Here is a 17,806-nt window from a genome sequence, read left to right as displayed (position 1 = left end):
CCAGGAAGACCAGCAGAGAGAGCATTTCCTAAAGAAGGTGACAGAAGGAAATGCAGGGCCCAAGGACAACACCTGGGAAACACAGAAGTCAAGGGCTGTTGGAGAATGAGGGTGAGAAGAACCCTACAGGATAAGGACTCAAGAAGGTGATGGGGGGTGGCAGCATTGTGGCAAAGAGGGCAAAGCAGCTGCACACAGTGCCAGCATCCCACATGGGCACCAGTTCAAGTCCCGGCTTCTCCGCTGATAATCCAGCTCCCTGCTAATGCACCTGGAAAAGCAGTGGAAGACAGTCTGAGTGCATGGGCCCCTGCACCCATGTGGGAGACCCAGAAGAAATTCCTGGCTCCTGGCTTCAGCTTGGCCCTGCCCATTGCAGCCATTTGGGGAATGATCAAGGTAATGGAAGACTCTCTCTCTCTCTCTCTCTCTCTCTCTCTCTCTCTCTCTCTCTCATTCTGTCTTTTAAATAAATAAGTCTTTAAAAAAGGCAACAGTCGGGGGGGGGTGTTCTCTGGAAAGAAGAGAAATGGGCATGAATGTGACAAAGGTGGCGTGGTCATTTGTGATCTCCAAAGCAAACAGCAGGAGCAGGACTCCATGCAACAAGAAGAGTTGGATGGGAGCAGGATGAGCAACAGCAAGGCTCCTCAGTCCTGAGTGCTGCTTCATGGGTACCTAGACAGGACCCCATAGGATGAGTATACTACCAGGGGCTTCCCCAGCACTGCCTCACACAGAATTTGCACTCACCCAATTACTACAAAATCATGCCCAGCCCCACACAAGGGACCATCCAACTAGGCTCTGAGACACCCAGTCCCTTTCCCAAGCTCACATTGCTCGTGAGCAGAGCTGAGGTTCTAACCCAGCCCATCAAGCCCGTTCCAGTCCCAGCGCAGAGTATATCCCCAGGGCGTCACAGCGCCCATTTCACAGACCTGGAAAGGTGACATGGCTTTCACGGGGTTCTTGAGGTTCTTCAGACTCAGGGCCATGAGCTCTGTTTTTCATTTTGTCACACTGCCCACCCATGGTGCCCCAATTTGTAAAGTGTGGAAGAAAACACAGGTATTCCAAAACAGCCAATGCACCATGGCCAGCGAGTTCAGCACCTTACATGGGCAAGAAAAATCAACTAGGCTTTCCTGGACTCTGCACATATGTCCTTGTGACGTGATGGTCCCACTACACAAAGTGAGGAAGACGCGTGCCACTACCGTGAAGACAGGCCACAACACACCTGCACCCTCATGGAACACTGATAAACAGAGATGAACCCTGCCTTCCTCCCTCCTAGCAACAGCAGTTCCTGTCTGCGTGTCACTTCATTTACATACGACAGGCTGGAGGCCCTGATAAGCAATCATTCAAGTAGATCAAGAGACTAAATATTTTCCCTGTTCTTTTCAAGTGCATAAACACGTTCCACCAAAGGCAAGGCAATTATGTGAAGTTGTCAGCTTAAAATTTTAAGTATTTCTATGGATCTTAACATAATATCCAGATGGAGAAATTACCTCAGTAACAAATACTTGGGGCTGGCAGTGTGGCACAGCGAATTAAACCACTGCCTGCAATGCCAACATCCCACATGAGCATGGTTGTAGTCCTGGCTGCTCCACTTCTGATCCAGCTCTCTGCTAATGCACCAGAAAAACAGTGAAAGATGGCCCAAGTACTTGAATCCCTGCCACCCACAAGGGAGACCCAGATGGAGGTCCAGGCTCTTGATTTCTGCCTGGCCTGGCTCTGGACATTGCAGCCATTCAGAGAGTTTATAAGCAGATAGAAGAGCTCTTTCTCTCTTTCTTCCTCTCTCTCTAACTCTGCCTTTCAAATAAATAATCTCTTTTTTTAAGGTTTGTTCATTTACTTACTTGAAAATCAGAATTATAGAGAGAGAGAGGGAGAAATAGCTTCCATCTACTGGTTCACTCCCCATATGGCCACAAAAGCCAGGGCTGGGCTAGTATGAAGCTAGGAGGCAGGAGCTTCTTACAGGTCTCTCATGTGGATCCATGGGACCAAGCACATCGGGCCATCTTCCCAGGCACATTAGCAGGGAACTGGATTGGAAGTGGAGCAGCTGGGATCCAATGGGTGCCCATAAGGGATGGTGGCATTGCAGATGTGCCACTGTGCCACAGCACAGGCCCCAATAAATAAATCTTTAATAAAAATAATTTTAGAATAGTGATAAATAATTAGAATCTATTGACTATGAACTAGTTGTTATAAAACCTATGGCACACAAACATTCCAAACAGATGCAGCGATTAAAAGTGACATTTAGGGGCCAGCACCATAGTGTAGCAGGTTAAGCCTCCACTTACAGTGCTATAATCCCATACAGGCACCAGTTCAAGTCCTGGCTGTTCCACTTCCAATCCAGTTACCTGCTAATGGCCTAGGAAAGCAATAGAGGATAGCCCTAGTGCTTGGGCCCCTGCATCCATGTGGGACATCTGGAGGAAGCTCCTGGCTCCTGGCTTTGGATCAACTTAGCTCCAGCTGTTGCAGCCATTTGGGGAATGAACCAGTGGATGAAAGACCTCTCTCTCTGTCTCTTCCTCTCTAACACTGCCTCTCAAATAAATAAGCTTTAAAAATGAATAAAAGTGACATTTATAAAAAATAATATGGAAAAGGCCTATGCTACTTCAAAAATCAGAATACAGATTTATAAAATAAATTCAATTTTTAAAAATCCATTTTTAAAAAGAATAAACAATACTAAACAGACACATAAAATGTTAAGTGTGTCTGTCTATGCACAGTTAGGATGAAAGATGAGGAATTATTTTTTTCCTATCCATTTATATTTTTCAAGATTTCTAAAAGGAACATACATAATTTGTAAGCTAAAATTTATCATTAAAACACTTCAAACTGCGGCAGGCAATGTGATGCAGCAGGTTAAGCTGCAGCTTGGGACACCCACATCCCACACTGGAGAGTCTGGTTCAAGTCTTGGTTGATCCATGCTACAGATCCAGTTTCCTGCTCATGAGCACCATGGGTGGCAGCAGGTGATGGCTCAAGTGCTTGTGTCCCTGCCACCCACATGGGAGACCTGCAAGGAACTCTGGGCTCCTAACTTTGGCCTGGCCCAGCCCTGGCTGTTGCAGGCATTTGGGGAGTGAACCACTGGATGGAAGATTTCTCTCTCTTTTTTCTGTCACTCAGCCTCTTACATAAATAAACATTTCTTTAAAAAATGCTTCAACTTGAATTTTCAAAAAGCCAAAAAGCTTTTACAAAGAAAACTCGGGGTCTGCTACAATCCTCCATCCGGGTACAGAACCCAGCACCATAAAAGGTCAGAGGCGGACAGAAGCTGCAAGGTGCCTTGGTTTGAATGCCCGGCATTCCTAGACCTGAGATGACCGTGGCAGCAGCGACAGGCATTCAGGACAGTGCAAACTCGGGACACACACAGTCACTGCCATCCCTTCTACACAGATTAGGAAGCCAAGGCTCAGAGACTCACCCCACATCGGGGGTCTGCCACTCCTCCCGCACGTGCCCAGATTTCACTCCACTCCCCCCAGCACGCAGACACTGCCTAAGCAGCCATCATCCTGTGAGGAAGACCCTCCCTGACACCACTCAGCGAGATTCCATCTCTTGAAGAGAAACATCAGTCCTCTAATTCCTGGATGTCACTCTGCCTGGGTTATTAAACCTTCAGAAAAGACAATGTGAAGTCGTTCAGCTGCACACAGACTGCGCGACTTACAGGGAAAGAAAGACATCAGGATCCCTGTCCCCATGAGTGCACAACACAGGGAGAGATCAGCTAGTTAAGGGACAATAGGAGCCTAACGAAATGATCTCCTGGAGATCTCAGCCAGGAAATCAAAAGGAGAGGAGGAAGAATCCTCTGACTAATTAACAGCAGGGGAGCTGGGGAAAGAGCAGCCCAGAGCTTCTGCTCCGGCAGGAACAGCACCAACTACATGACCTGCTCCAAGAACCAAAAATGCCCAGTAAACCAAATACTCACTATGTAGATGAGGAAGACTGGAAGCAGCCCTGGGGCTTCCGACGCCAGATGCAGCAGTGTGCAGATGTGTCCATGGGCGCATGGCGACGGCCAGTGGGAAGTGCGCCTGCGCCTGGTGCTGTGACCCGGAAGTGCACCCGCACGCCTGGCCCAGACTGCCCCGCGGTGCTCAGGTGAGAGTCAGCGTCGCGTCCTCTCCTGCCCGAGAGCCTGCAAAAGCCGTGAGGAGAGGATCTGTCCTCGACGCTGCTGGCCAAGCCTGAGCCTGAGGGAGACCCAGCGGCCCCAGGGTCAGGCAAAGATCGGGAGAGGGTGCGGGTCCGAGGCTATCGCGCCATTTATCAGGCGCGGTTCTCTAGCCCCTGCCGGAAGCAACGGCCTTCGCGGACCTCTGTGCCACCAGCAGACCGGCCCCCACTTTGGAGGTGAGTGACGCGCGCCTGTTGCGGTTTCCCTCTGGGGTCTTTGCTGCCGGAGTGCCTGTTGCTCTTGGGTCCGAAAGGCTCCGGTGGAGTCGCGGTCGGTCGTGCTGTGCGGACGGTCTGGAAGGGTACCCAGGGTGCAAGCAGCTGTGCGAGAGCAGAGGTGGCTCCCTCTCCTCCCAGAATGGCCCCACGTTCCCTTCTCGGCTCTTTGCAGGCCCAGCCGACCTGCTCTAGACCTCTGGGACTGTAGACAGGAGGAAGGAGAGCGAGAATGTGTGTCTGTTTCCTGGTCTAGGAGGACAGTTTTGGGTTCCTGGCATTGGGTGTGATGTTAGTGCTCTGTGGGTTTTTCATGAAAGAGCCTTGTCAGGCCTAGGTATACCTTCCATTCCTAATTTGATTATTTGTTTTTTATAGTATCGCAAAAGTCATGGCAGTTTTTGTGGAATAGGTTTTCTGTGTCTGTAGGGATACTTTGTGGGCTTTCCCCATGTTGGTCTGTTCTGTGATATACTGATTTTATATGGTAGCCATCCTTGCATTTCTGGAGTAACTCTCAGTTGCACACAGTGTGTTAAACTTTGGTTCTGCTTCTGGATGGCATCTGGTCATATTTTGTTGAGGCATGTGACACATTTATGCCGGATATTTGTGTGCCATTTTCTTTGTGATGTGTGCTTGTTTGGGATGTTGGGATAATGCTGGTCTGATGGAATGAAATGGAAGGCTTTTCCTCTTCATCCCCTTTTTGGGAGGGTGTGTGAATCACGGATTTTAATTATCTTCTAAATGGGAGTTCTCACCTGTGGAGCCATCTGGTCTGGGCTTTTCATGTTTTTGTTTGTCAGTTTCGGTTTCCCTGCTACTACGGTCTCTTTTCAAATTGTAAGTGTATTCAGGGTTTCTTGTTTTACTGTATTCAGTTTTAGTCGTTTGTGTCTTTCTGAGAATCAATGCACTATATCTAGGTTGACCAAATCCCCGTGCCTTGGTTTTTCTCTAGTGTTTTTTGATTATTATTTGGGCAAGGTTGGTAGTGATGTCCTCTCTGTCATTTCTGTTGTCAAGTCACTTGAGTCTGTTCTCCTTTTTTCCCCTGTTTCCTGTGGATAAACGTTTTCTCAGTTTCACTGAGTTTTCAAGGACTCTATTTTGGTCTAGTGAATGTCTGTTGTGATATTTTCTATGCTGTTGGATTGATTTCCACTTGAATTGTTTTCCTCCTTCCAGTTTCTTAAGATTTACTTTGCTGTTCTAGTGTTTGTAGGTAAAATTGGATTTATGGATCCGATGTCGGTATTCTGTAATATATACCTGTAGAGCAATACAATTTCTCATGTGAAATTGGTCCTGTCAACATGGAAAACTGTATGGATGTACTCACTACTGGGAACATATTGACAGAAACGAAATCATTGTGTAGTCAGAGAGGTTTTCACAGGCCTATGCTTATTGCAGTAGGATGCACAATAGCCAGGCTATGCAGTCTGCATACGCATGTATGGTGTCCATAGCCCATAATGTCTTTATTCAGTCTTGAGCTGATGGGCATTTTGGCTGATTGCATGTCTTTGCTCTTGTGAATTGAGCTGTAGTAAATATGGTGGCAGAGAGAACTTTTTTTGTATGCTGATTTCATTCCCCTTGGTTACATTCCCAGGGGTGGAATGACTGGCTCATATGGTACGTCTATATTCATATTTCTGACTTACCTCCATTGTATCTTCCACAGTGGTGATACCAGTTCACATTCCCACCAACAGTGGATTAGGGAGTTTTTCCCCCACATCCTCAAGTCCATTATAATATCGATTTGCATTTCCCTGATAGCTAGTGATCCTGAGCATTTCTTCATGTGTTTGTTGGCCATTTAGATTTCCTTTCTTGAAATATTTTGCCTGTTGAAGCCCCTTGCCCATTTCTTGAGTGGGTGGTTTGTTTTGCTGTAGTTGAATTTTTTGAAAGTTTCTGGTAGTTTATCTTTTAACAGTTGCATACTTCTCTGGGTTCCACCTTGGTGAATGTCACAGGCAATCCCTTCTTTACCAATTGGGCGGTTCCTTGCATGGTACTTCATGAGCGCATGAACATTTTGTGTTGCTGAAGGAGGCTTGTTGGCGTTTATCCAGTGAATACTGTGTATCAGTGATTGCGAACCCTGGGTCCTCTGAGACTCTGGAACTGACTGGGGTGGTTGTGTGTGCCTGATTAATGACATTTCCCTCTTTCTTAACAAGGAGTGATACAGTTAGAAGCATACAGGCTTGGCTCTGTTCACACCAAGCATTTTTAAACAAACTAGCCATTCTAAAAAATCCAGCATGCAGACCCTCCCAGGGAGGGTTGTGTACATGAGATAAGGTTCTCTTGGCTCTGGTGTTTTGAGATGTTTGGACCTCATGTCATCTGAGGACATTGGCATCCAACCATCTGGCATCCTACCATCTCAACAACTAATGAAATTGATAATTTTAGCAAACTTTTCTTATTTATTTATTTGTTATTTTTAGAACTCAAAAGTTTGGAGCTTTGCTTTAGTTTCAAATGATGCTTACCTTATTTCTAAGTCTGACAAAATGCATACAGCAATTCCCAGACTCTCTCATTGAAATCAGATGCAGCTAAGGGTCTGTTTTGTAAGCTGTTTGATAGAACAGGTCTGTTTGTGTTTTCAATGAATGAAGATAGGTAAAAATATTAAAAGATATGAATGTCCTTTTTAAAAAAGATTTCTTATTATTTGAATGGCAGAGTTACAGAGAGAGGAGGAGAAACACACAGAGATTATCCAACTGCTGGTTCACTCCCCAAATGACCTCAGTCGCTGGGATTGGGCCATGATGAAGCCAGGAGCTTCCTCTGGGTCTCCCTTGTGGATGCTGGGGCCCAAGCACTGGGGCCATCCTGTGCTGCTTTTGCAGGTGCATTAGCAGAGATCTGGATTTGAAAGTGAATTAGGGCCGGCACCATGGCTTAACAGGCTAATCCTCCTCCACCTTGCGGCGCTGGCACACCGGGTTCTAGTCCCGGTTGGGGCGCCGGATTCTATCCCGGTTGCCCCTCTTCCAGGCCAGCTCTCTGCTATGGCCCGGGAAGGCAGTGGAGGATGGCCCAAGTGCTCGGGCCCTGCACCCGCATGGGAGACCAGGAGAAGCACCTGGCCCCTGGCTTCAGATCAGCGAGATGCGCCTGCCGCAGTGGCCATTGGAGGGTGAACCAACGGCAAAGGAAGACCTTTCTCTCTGTCTCTCTCTCTCACTATCCAATCTGCCTGTCAAAAAAAAAAAAAGAAAGAAAGTGAATTAGCCAGTGGGTCTCAAACCAGCACCCAAATGGGATGCCGCAGGCAGAGGCTTAACCTGTTGGGACACAATATCAGCCCCATGACAGTTTTTTATGTATGTCCATCAAAACCTATTTGCAACATGACAGCATGTTAACTGTCAGTTTTCAAAAAACCACATGCACAGAGGAACAAATGCACACACAGCACTGTAGCCAGGCAGCCACAGAGTGACACAGTCCCAAAGTCCCATGTGCACACATGCAAGGCTGGCTGTGCTCGTTGGGTTTTCCAGCTTCCTGTGGAGGAGCAGCAATCCCTGTAACTTAAGCCCAACCTCTTATTTATTTGGGCTGGGGCAAGGGGAATCATGGGAACTAGATCAGAATGAATGTTAACTCACATTACTCATTAGCAGTTCTCTTTGGTGTATATCTTAGTTCCTTTACACCATTTTAAGGTGAACATTCACTAGCAGCACATGTGCAGAGTTGTGTAGCCAGCACTGGCATCTGATTCCAGAACTTTCTTCTCACTCCTCACCCCCCCAAGATACATTGTCCGCTGTCATAGACAAAAACTTGATAAAGTAAACTGAATCCAGGTACAAGAGCTTCTTTGGATATGATTACACTAAGTATCATGAGAGATTTGCCAAGAGTGGCAGATTCACTGGTTTACAACATGCCTCATGGGAACCCAGGGTAATAGAATTACCTCTTAAAAACCTAGAATTATTCCAACATGTAGGAATAATACCTCCAAAAGGCTGTTTGTTATATGGAACTCCAGGCACAGGAAGAATGCTTTTGGTGAGAACTGTTGCTAGTCAGCTGGATTGTAACTTCTTAAAGGTTGTAACTAGCTCTATTGTAGACAGATAGATTGGTGAAAGTGCCTGTTTGATCAGAGAAATGTTTTATTATGCCAGAGACCAACCATCATCCATGCATCATTTTTATGGATGAAATAGATGCGATTGGTGGTCATTGGTTTCCTGAGGGTACATCAGCTGACAGAGAGATTCAGAGAACTTTAATAGAGTTGCTAAATCAAATGGATGGGTTTGATACTCTGCACAGAGTTAAAATGACCATGGCTACAAACAGACCAGATACACTGGATCCTGTTTTGCTACGTCTGGGAAGATTGGACAGAAAAATACATATTGATTTACCACATGAACAAGCAAGGTTAGATATATTGAAAATCCACACAGCTGCCATTACAAAACAATATTAAATAGATTATGAAGCAAGCACGAACCTTTTAGATGGCTTTATTGGTGCAAACCTGAAATGTTTGTACTGAAGCTGGTATGTTTGCAATTCGTGCTGATCATAGTTTTGTAGTACAGGAAGACTTCATGAAAGCCATCAGAAAAGTGGGTTATTCTGGTCGGCACCGTGGCTCATTAGGTTAATCCTCCGCCTGCAGCCCCGGCATCCCGGGTTCTAGTCCAAGTTGGGGTGCCAGATTCTGTCCTGGCTGCTCCTTTTCCAGTCCAGCTCTCTGCTGTGGTCTGAGAGTGCAGTGGAAGATGGCCCAAGTCCTTGGGCCCTGCGCCCACATGGGAGACCAGGAGAAGCACCTGCCTCCTGGCTTTGGATCAACGTGGTGCGTGAGGCCACAGTGGCCATTGTGGGGTGAACCAAAGGAAAAAGGAAGACATTTCTCTCTGTCTCTCTCTCTCACTGTCCACTCTGCCTGTCAAAAAAAAAAAAACTGGGTTATTCTAAGAATCTAGAGTCTAAATTGGACTACAAACCTATATAATTTACTGTAAGTTTTTTGATTGCTGCATGACAGACATTGGCTTAATGTAAAAATAAAGTTAAGGAAAATAATGTGTGTATTGGCAATGATCTCATTAAAAATAAGAGTAAAATATGTATGAGTAACATAAATTAGTATATAATTCAGTGACTCCACTTTTAAGATGGGTACAGAAGAAATTTGTATGTTGTTCATGTATTTATTGCAGCAGAAATTACAAAAGAAGAATGTGTTGAAGCTTTTCATATTTGCTATGGGAACATTTTGTAAAACATTGAAAATGGTCTGGGAGTAGTACAAGAGAGTATTTCTTATGATTTGTTTTATATCATTTGAGTATTGATTTAGATAGGCTATGGGAGGACGTGAAACATCAGACCTTTGATATTTAAGATCCTCCATAATATGTTGCATTAATAGTCTTTTTTTTGACAGGCAGAGTTAGACAGTGAGAGAGAGAGACAGAGAGAAAGGTCTTCCTTTACATTGGTTCACCCCGCAAATGGCTGCTATGGCCGGCGCACTGTGCTGATCTGAAGCCAGCAGCCAGGTACCTCCTCCTGGTCTCCTATGCGGGTGTAGGGCCCAAGCATTTGGGCCATCCTCCACTGCCTTCCCAGGCCACAGCAGAGAGCTGTTCTGGAAGAGGAGCAACCGGGACAGAATCCGGTGCCCCAACCGGGACTAGAACTCAGATTGCTGGTGCCGCAGGCGGAGGATTAGCCAAGTGAGCTGTGGCACCGGACATCATTAATAGTCTTTCTAAACTATTACTTAGGAACCCAAGAATCCGCACAATAAATTTGATTTCACCACCAAAATGTATCTTCAACCTGCCTATCTCTGCCACCACTCTAAGCCAAGGCAAAGCTGAACTCTGTTCTTGCATGGCTCGTAGAGCAGGTGCCTACATAAATTCTGTACCCTGGATGCCCCAAATGCCTGGTTATGTAACCCCAACCGTAGCCCATCCCACCATGATTCTCTTGACTGAATTCGGTGACCTCTGAGCTGATTTCTTCTATCAGTAATATTTTCATCTGTAACATGTTTTCCACTCAGCATCAAAAGAAATCTTTCTGTACAAATGTATTTTTAAAATTGTTTGAAAGGGAGGGAGCTGGTTGGGAATGGATAGGAGGGAGAGAGGACAGAGGACAGAGGACAGAGGGGAGGGGAGAGAGGGAAGAGGGAAAAGGGGAGGGGGAGAGGGGAGAGGGGAGAGGTGGTAGGTAGTGAGGGAGATTCTGCATCCACTGGTGTGTTCTACAAATATAACCCTGTGACTTGACTCCTTGTTTGTGGCTGCCTACTTTGTGCTATCCTTGATGGATTCTTTGTACTTCTCTTTCTTCTCTCTTGCTTGTGCAATACCTATGATTTCAGAACACATCTGAAATGCTTTGCTCCCTTACCTTTGGGTGCCCCATTTCTCTTGAGGTGATCTTACTCTTGTGGCTTCAACCAATGTTTCTATGAGACTACCTTCCAAAGTAGTGTCTCCATTTTCAGCCTCCACCATGAGATCCAAATCTCCATTGCCACCTGCCTGTTAGAGACACATACTTGAATGTCCTATGGGTACCACAAACTTCCTCTTCCCTTTAAACCTTCTCCACACATTGCACTGGATCTCTGCAGTGGTGGCTCCATGTGACTTGCCTTCCAAGTTGGAAAGCTTGGCAGCCCCCTCTTTCCAACCATCTGTCTCCTAGTAATCACCAAATCAATGCCATTGGTGTCACAGGACCTACACAAGCACTCAGATCAAAGCTGAATGTATGCTGATAACTAATATTTCTGTCTGGATTCTTTCTTTCAGGCTTTTTCTGATTCAGGCCTGCACACCACCTGCATTTTCCTAGAAAGCGCAGGTGACTCTGTCTGACCTTTTCTGATCTCTTGCATACTTGCAAAAGCCCTAATCCCTTAGGGGGGATTCCAAGGCCTCATTCCCAGGTCTGTTCACAACTTCCTATTCCAAGCCACCCTCCTCCCAAACAGCCCCTGCTTCTGTCATGCCAGACTTGTCATGGTTGTGTATATAGGCAGTCACTACTTGATGTTCCTCAATGTTTTCAGCTTGAGAAACTCCTAGCCATGCTTCAAGATATCCAACTCAAGGGTCTTCCTTCTCTATGATACTTTTCTCTCATTCCCCCAGGCAGAGCTAAGTATCCAGAGCTGTAACACACTACCTATATATGTAACGTACTTCACCCATTTTATCACCATTTTTTTTGCTAAATACCCATATCTCATATAAGACTGTGAGCTTGTCCAGGACAAGACTTTGTCTCTCTGCTTTCATTCCTGTAGTCCCTGGTACACAGCTGGGATTCAACATATGCAGAACTAACAACACACTCACTGGTGGGCCTTGGGACAGGAAGTAATGGTTAATGAAGGGTCTGGTCACAAGAACAGAGGTAAGAGGGACAAGGAAGGAGATTGTAACAGAGTAGCATTCATGAAACCCTTTCTTTTTTTCCAACTTTTATTTAATAAATATAAATTTCCGGGGAACGGTGCTATGGCTCACTTGGCTAATCCTCCGCCTGCAGCACCAGCATCTCATATGGTCACCGGGTTCTAGTCCTGGCTGCTCCTCTTCCAGTCCGGCTCTCTGCTGGGCCCAGGAGTGCAGTGGAGGATGGCCCAGGTGCTTGGGCGCCTGCACCTGCGTGAGAGACCAGGAGGAAGCACCTGGCACCTGGCTTCGGACTGGTGCAGTGCACCAGCTGTAGTGGCCATTTGGGGGGTGAACCAATGGAAGGAAGACCTTTCTCTCTGTTTCTCTCTCTCACTGTATGTAATTCTACCTCTCAAATAAGTAAATAAATAAAGTCTATAAAAATAAATATAAATTTCCAAAGTACAACTTTTGGATTATAGCAGTTCTTCCCTCCGTAACCTCCCTCCCACCCACAACCGTCCCATCTCCCACTCCCTCTCCCATCCCATTCTTCATCAATATTCATTTTCAATTATATTTATATACAGAAGATCAACTCAGTATATACTAAGTAAAGATTTCAACAGACTGCACCCACACAGACACACAAAGTGTAGAGTATAGTTTGAGTAGTAGTTTTACCGTTAATTCACATAGTACAACACATTAAGGACAGAGAGATCCTACATGGGGAGTAGGTGCACAGTAACTCCTGTTGTTGATTTAACAATTGACACTCTTATTTATGATGTCAGTAATCACATGAGGCACTTGTCTTGAGCTGCCAAGGCTATGGAAGCCTCTTGACTTCACCGAATCTGATCTTCTTTAGACAAGGCCATAGTCAAAGTGGAAGTTCTCTCCTCCCTTCAGAGAAAGGTACCTCCTTCTTTGATGGCCTGTTCATTCTGCTGGGATCTCATTCACAGAGATCTTTTATTTAGTTCCTCTTTTTTTTTTTTCCAGAGTGTCTTGGCTTTCTATGCCTAAATCACTCTCATGGGCTTTTTAGCCAGATCCGAATGCGTTAAGGACTGATTCTGAGGCCAGAGTGCTGTTTAGGGCATTGGTCATTCTATGAGTCTGCTGTGTATCCCGCTTCCCATGTTGGAGCATTCACCTACTTTTTAAGTCTATCAATTATTGTTAGCAGACACTAGTCTTGTTTATGTGATCCCTTTGATATTTAATCCTATCATTATGATCAGTTATGAACTGAAACTGATCACTTTGACTACTGAGATGGCATTGGTTCATGACACCTTGATGGGAGTGAATTGGAATCCCCCAGCATGTTTATAGCGCTACCATTAGGGCTAAGTCTGAGTGAGCATGTGCCGAACTGTACATCTCCTCCTTCTCTTATTCCCACTCTTATATTTAACAGGGATCACTTTTGAGTTAATTTTAAATGCCTAAGAATAATTGTGTGTTAATTAAAGTGTCCAACCAATGATATTAAGTAGGACAAAAAATACTAAAAGTAATAAAATAGTAAGTTGTTCCTTGACAGTCAGGCAAGGGCTGATCAAGTCATTGTTTTTCATAGTGTTGATTTCACTTCAACAGGTTTCCTTTTAGCATTTTCAATAGTCAGGCTTCTTAATGTATCATTGTCTCATTTCTAAAGAACAACACAAAGAGGGAAAGCAAGAGTTTTATTTAATTACACCACATTGTACTGTCTAATCCTCTTCAAAGCTCTGTGAGGAAGGCACTTCTGATCCCCTTTTAAATACAAAACTGTATGAGGTGGGAACCTGCACTAGGCCATATATCAAGAATAATAAAGCCCCAGTTCAAAACCTGCTCTGTTTGCCCCAGAGCCATGTTCCTCCTGGGCTTGGAACCCTAGGTTCTAGCTGTTAGAGATGTGGGGTATGAGAGAGGTGGTAGCTGGTGAAAACCGGTGGTCCTTTTCTTTGGGCTTACCTTTGTTGGGTGCATCACCACAAGGACTTGTCCTGTGTCACTAAGGACACTTCATACTAACTCTGTGGCCTCATGCTGTGATTTGTTAACATAGGTCCTGTGTCCTGGTTCACACTAATGGTCATCTTAAGATTTACTTTGCTGTTCTAGTGTTTTAAGGTAAAATTTGGTTTACTGATCTGATATCTGTATTCCTTAATATATACCTGTATAGCAATAAAATTTCTCATGTGAAATTAGGCCTGTCAACATGGAAAACTCTAAGGATGTACCCACTACTGGGAACATATTGAAGGAAATTAAATCATGTAACAGAGGGATGCACAAGCCTATGCCTATTGCAGCAAGATGCACAATAGCCAGGCTATGCAGTGTGTATATGTATGTATGGTATACATAGACCATAACTTCTTAATTCACTTTTCAGTTGATCAGCATTTTGGTTGATTGAAATATGCCTGTTGAAGCCATTTGCCCATTTCTTGAGTGGGTGGTTTGTTTTGCTAATGTTGAGTTTCTTGAAAATATCTGGAGGTAAACGCTTTATCAGCTGCATACATTGCAGATTAAGTTCTACCATTCTGTTAGTTACCTCTTCACTTTGCAGAGTGTTTTTTTTTTTTTTGCAGTGCAGAAGCATATCAGTTTTTTTTTTGGTGTCCACTTCTATTCGTTTCATTAATCTTTTATAGTTCTCAGATATTGGACATCCTTGGTTAATTTATTCCAACCTATTTTATTTTCTTTGTAGATATGTGAATGGGATTGGTCTTTGAAATCCTTTCTCAACCATGACCTTGTCTGTGTATACAAAAGCTGTTGATTTTCTATCCTGCCACTGTACCAAACTCTACTCTGAGTTTTGATATTCTTTTAGTGGAGTCTTTTGGGTCTCCTATATATAGGAGAATAGAAAATGTCAACAGTGACTTCAGAGGCTACCTTTCTGTATTCTGTTTTGCTTTGTGGAAGACACAATTTGTCCTATTTCAAAGGCAGGGCTAGACTGTGGAGGGCAGAGATTGGGAAGCAGACCTGTGTTCGGTGGAGAACTCTGCAGATCACAGGTATTTCTATTCCTTGTGTGAGTGAGTACATAAGTGTCTGAATAAATAAATGACAAAGATTTCCTCATGCATAAGTCAGAGATAATGCCACACAGAATGTTTGTAAGGAAGAAGAGAACGAATGGGTACCAGAATCTTTTCTAATACTGAATTAAATTCTTTTTCAAATTCTGTGTTAATGGTGTATGTAATGCATATAGTATCAAATTCCAGATAAACTCTAGTAGTTGGCCTTGAAGTAGTATTTTCTTTACAATTAGCTAGGTTTTACTTTTTTTAATTTTTTTACTTTTTAAAAAAGTCTTTTTTATTTATTTGAAATTCAGAGTTACACACAGAGAGGATGAGAGGCAGAGGCAGAGTGGCAGAGAGAGAGAGAGAGCGGGAGAGGTTATCCATCTGCTGGTCCACTCCACAGTTGGCTGCAGTGGCTGGCGCTGAGAGGATCCAGGGTGAGGAGCCAGGAGCTGGGAGCCTCCCTGGGGTCTCCTGCATGGGGACAGGGTCCCCAGGATTTGGGCTATCTTCGACTGTCTTCCCAGACGATAGCTGTGAACTGCATTAGAAGTGGAGCAGCCGGGACTCGAACCGGCATCATATGGGATGCCGGCACTGGGGGTGGTGGCTTGACCCACTACCCCACAGCGCCGGCCCCTCCCGGAAGCCGTCCCCCCTGGGATCCAGCTGTCTGCTAATACGCCTGGTAAAGCAGAGGGAGATGGCCCAAGGACTTAAGACCCTGAACCCAGAATGGAGCACCAGAAAAAAGTCCCTGGCTTCTGCTTTGGCCTGGCCCAGTCCTGGCCTTTATAGCCACCTGAGGGGTGAACTCCCAGATGGACGATCACTGAGAGAGAGAGAAAGAGTGCTGGCGATGCCCCCTGCACTGCTTCTCTCCCCAAACGGCTTTGACGGCCAGCACTGGATTAGGCAGAAGTCAGGAGGCAGGAGCTCCATTCAGGACTCCCACGAGGGAGGACGGGAGGCAGGGAGTCAGGGTCCAGAGTACCCGGGCCTCAGCAGCTGCCTCCCTGGATCACAACCTGGAGCAGGAGCAGCTGAAGTGGGCCTGGGGCTTCGGGCGCTGGATGCGGCAGCACACAGATGCGTCCTGTGGCGCCATGGCAATAGCCAGTGAGGAGTGCGCCTGCACCTGGTGCTTTGATCCAAAAAATGCACACACAGGTGCGGCTGCTTCTGCCCTCGGTGCATGGGTGGGAGTCAGTGCCATGTCTGCTCCTGCCCAGGGCTTGAGTGAGCCTTGAGGAGCAGTCTTTGATGCTGTTGGCCAAACCTGAGGAGCCCAGGGCCCCCCAGGCTCAGGCCAGGATCAGGTGAGGCTGCGGCCTGAGGCGGCCGCATCAGTTACCTTGGGCTTCTGGAAACTTATAGGCGTGGACCTCTGCTTTGGCCCCTTCCTGAAGACTACATCTCAGGACTCGGTTCCTGTTCCTGAGGAACAGAAATGCTCTGTGTGTGGGGATTTGGTGCGGTGGACTTCCCGTCATGGGGTAGGTGTGGTTCGGGGTGCAGAGTACGGGGAGGGGGTGTGTGTGTGGGGTGTCACTGGGTAGAAGGTGGAGGAGAGGGAGGACAAAGGGGAGGTGGGAGAAGAGAGGAAGTGGAGAGAATGAAGGTGGGGAGGGGAGGAAAGGAGGGGAAGAAAGGCGTGTGGGGGAGAGGAAAGGAGGGAGAGAGTGACAGGAGCCCCAGGGGGTGTGTGAGAGGGGGGTTGGGAGCTGGGTCGGTTTGGGGGGTTTTCTGTTCCTGGCCAGATGTAGCCTTGGCGGCCATAGAAGAGGCCTTGACTCATGGCCTCTCTGCTCTAGGTTGTTCGGCAGTGTAAGGTTGTGTGTGCAGGAACACGGGGGCATGGGGAGCTCGAATTAATTGGAATGTAATCTGGTGAATTTTCACAGACTGCACACATGGAGGAGTAAGCAGAAGCTTAGAGAAATGCCAAGAATCCCTCTGTGCTCTCTTCCAGCCTGCCCCAAGATTCTGACACCTCATAGTAAGTACTAGATATTTTTTTCCTATGGAACAATTGGTTTGCAAGGCAGAGTTCTAGATGAGGCGATGCAGGAGAGATCTTCAGGGTATGGGTTCACACTGCAGGTGGCTCCAATGGCTGGGGCTGGGCCATCTGGGAGCAGAAGCCAGGTACTTTATCTAGTACTGCGGTGTGAGTTCAGGGGCCCAAGTCCTTGGGGTGCTTGCTCTGCTTTTCTAGGCATTTGAGCAGGCAGCTGGATCTCAAGTGGGAACAGCCTGGGTTGATGGGGATTGGGGGGTGGGGTGGGAGCAGCCGTGGCTTAGTGGATGAAGCTGCCCCTGCATGTACCAACATCCCACATAGGCATCGGTTCGAGTCCCAGCAGCTCCACTTCCGATCCAGCTCTCTGCTGTGGCCTGGCAAAGCAATAGAAGAGGGCCCAAGTCCTTGGGCTCCTGCACCTGAGTGGGAGTTCTGGAGGAACTGCTCCTGACTCCTTGCTTCAAATCCGCTCAGCTCCGGCTGTTGCTTCCAGCAGAGGAGTAACCCGTGGATGGAAGACCTTCTCTATCTCTTTCTCTCTCCCTCTGACTCTCTATAATTCTGCTTTTCAAATGAATAAATAAAGCTTTTTAAAAAAGCATAACAGGCAGGAATCCAGTTGGCTTCTATATGGAATGACATTGCTCCAGGCAGTGTCATAACCTACCATGCCACAAGGCAGGTCTCATAAGTACTTTTCTGCCCACTGTTTCTCTTTAGCTGAGCAGAAATGGGGTATGTGAATACAGTAGCTCATATCTAATACATTTTCTGATACTTTATAATTATGTGTTACTCTAGTTATAAGTTATAACTTCCTT

The 17,806-nt window shown here is 46.1% G+C and overlaps 1 pseudogene; it reads left to right on the top strand.

The window, feature by feature from the left end:
• Positions 1 to 8,326: 8,326 nt before the first annotated feature.
• On the top strand, positions 8,327 to 9,493 carry LOC133750832 (26S proteasome regulatory subunit 10B-like; annotated as a pseudogene).
• The last annotated feature ends 8,313 nt before the right edge of the window (positions 9,494 to 17,806 follow it).

Source organism: Lepus europaeus, chromosome 21 (assembly GCF_033115175.1).
Source record: "Lepus europaeus isolate LE1 chromosome 21, mLepTim1.pri, whole genome shotgun sequence".
NCBI classification, from domain to species: Eukaryota; Metazoa; Chordata; class Mammalia; order Lagomorpha; family Leporidae; genus Lepus; species Lepus europaeus.
Note: the sequence above shows the minus strand (reverse complement) of the source record. Positions and strands in the feature narration are given on the sequence as shown.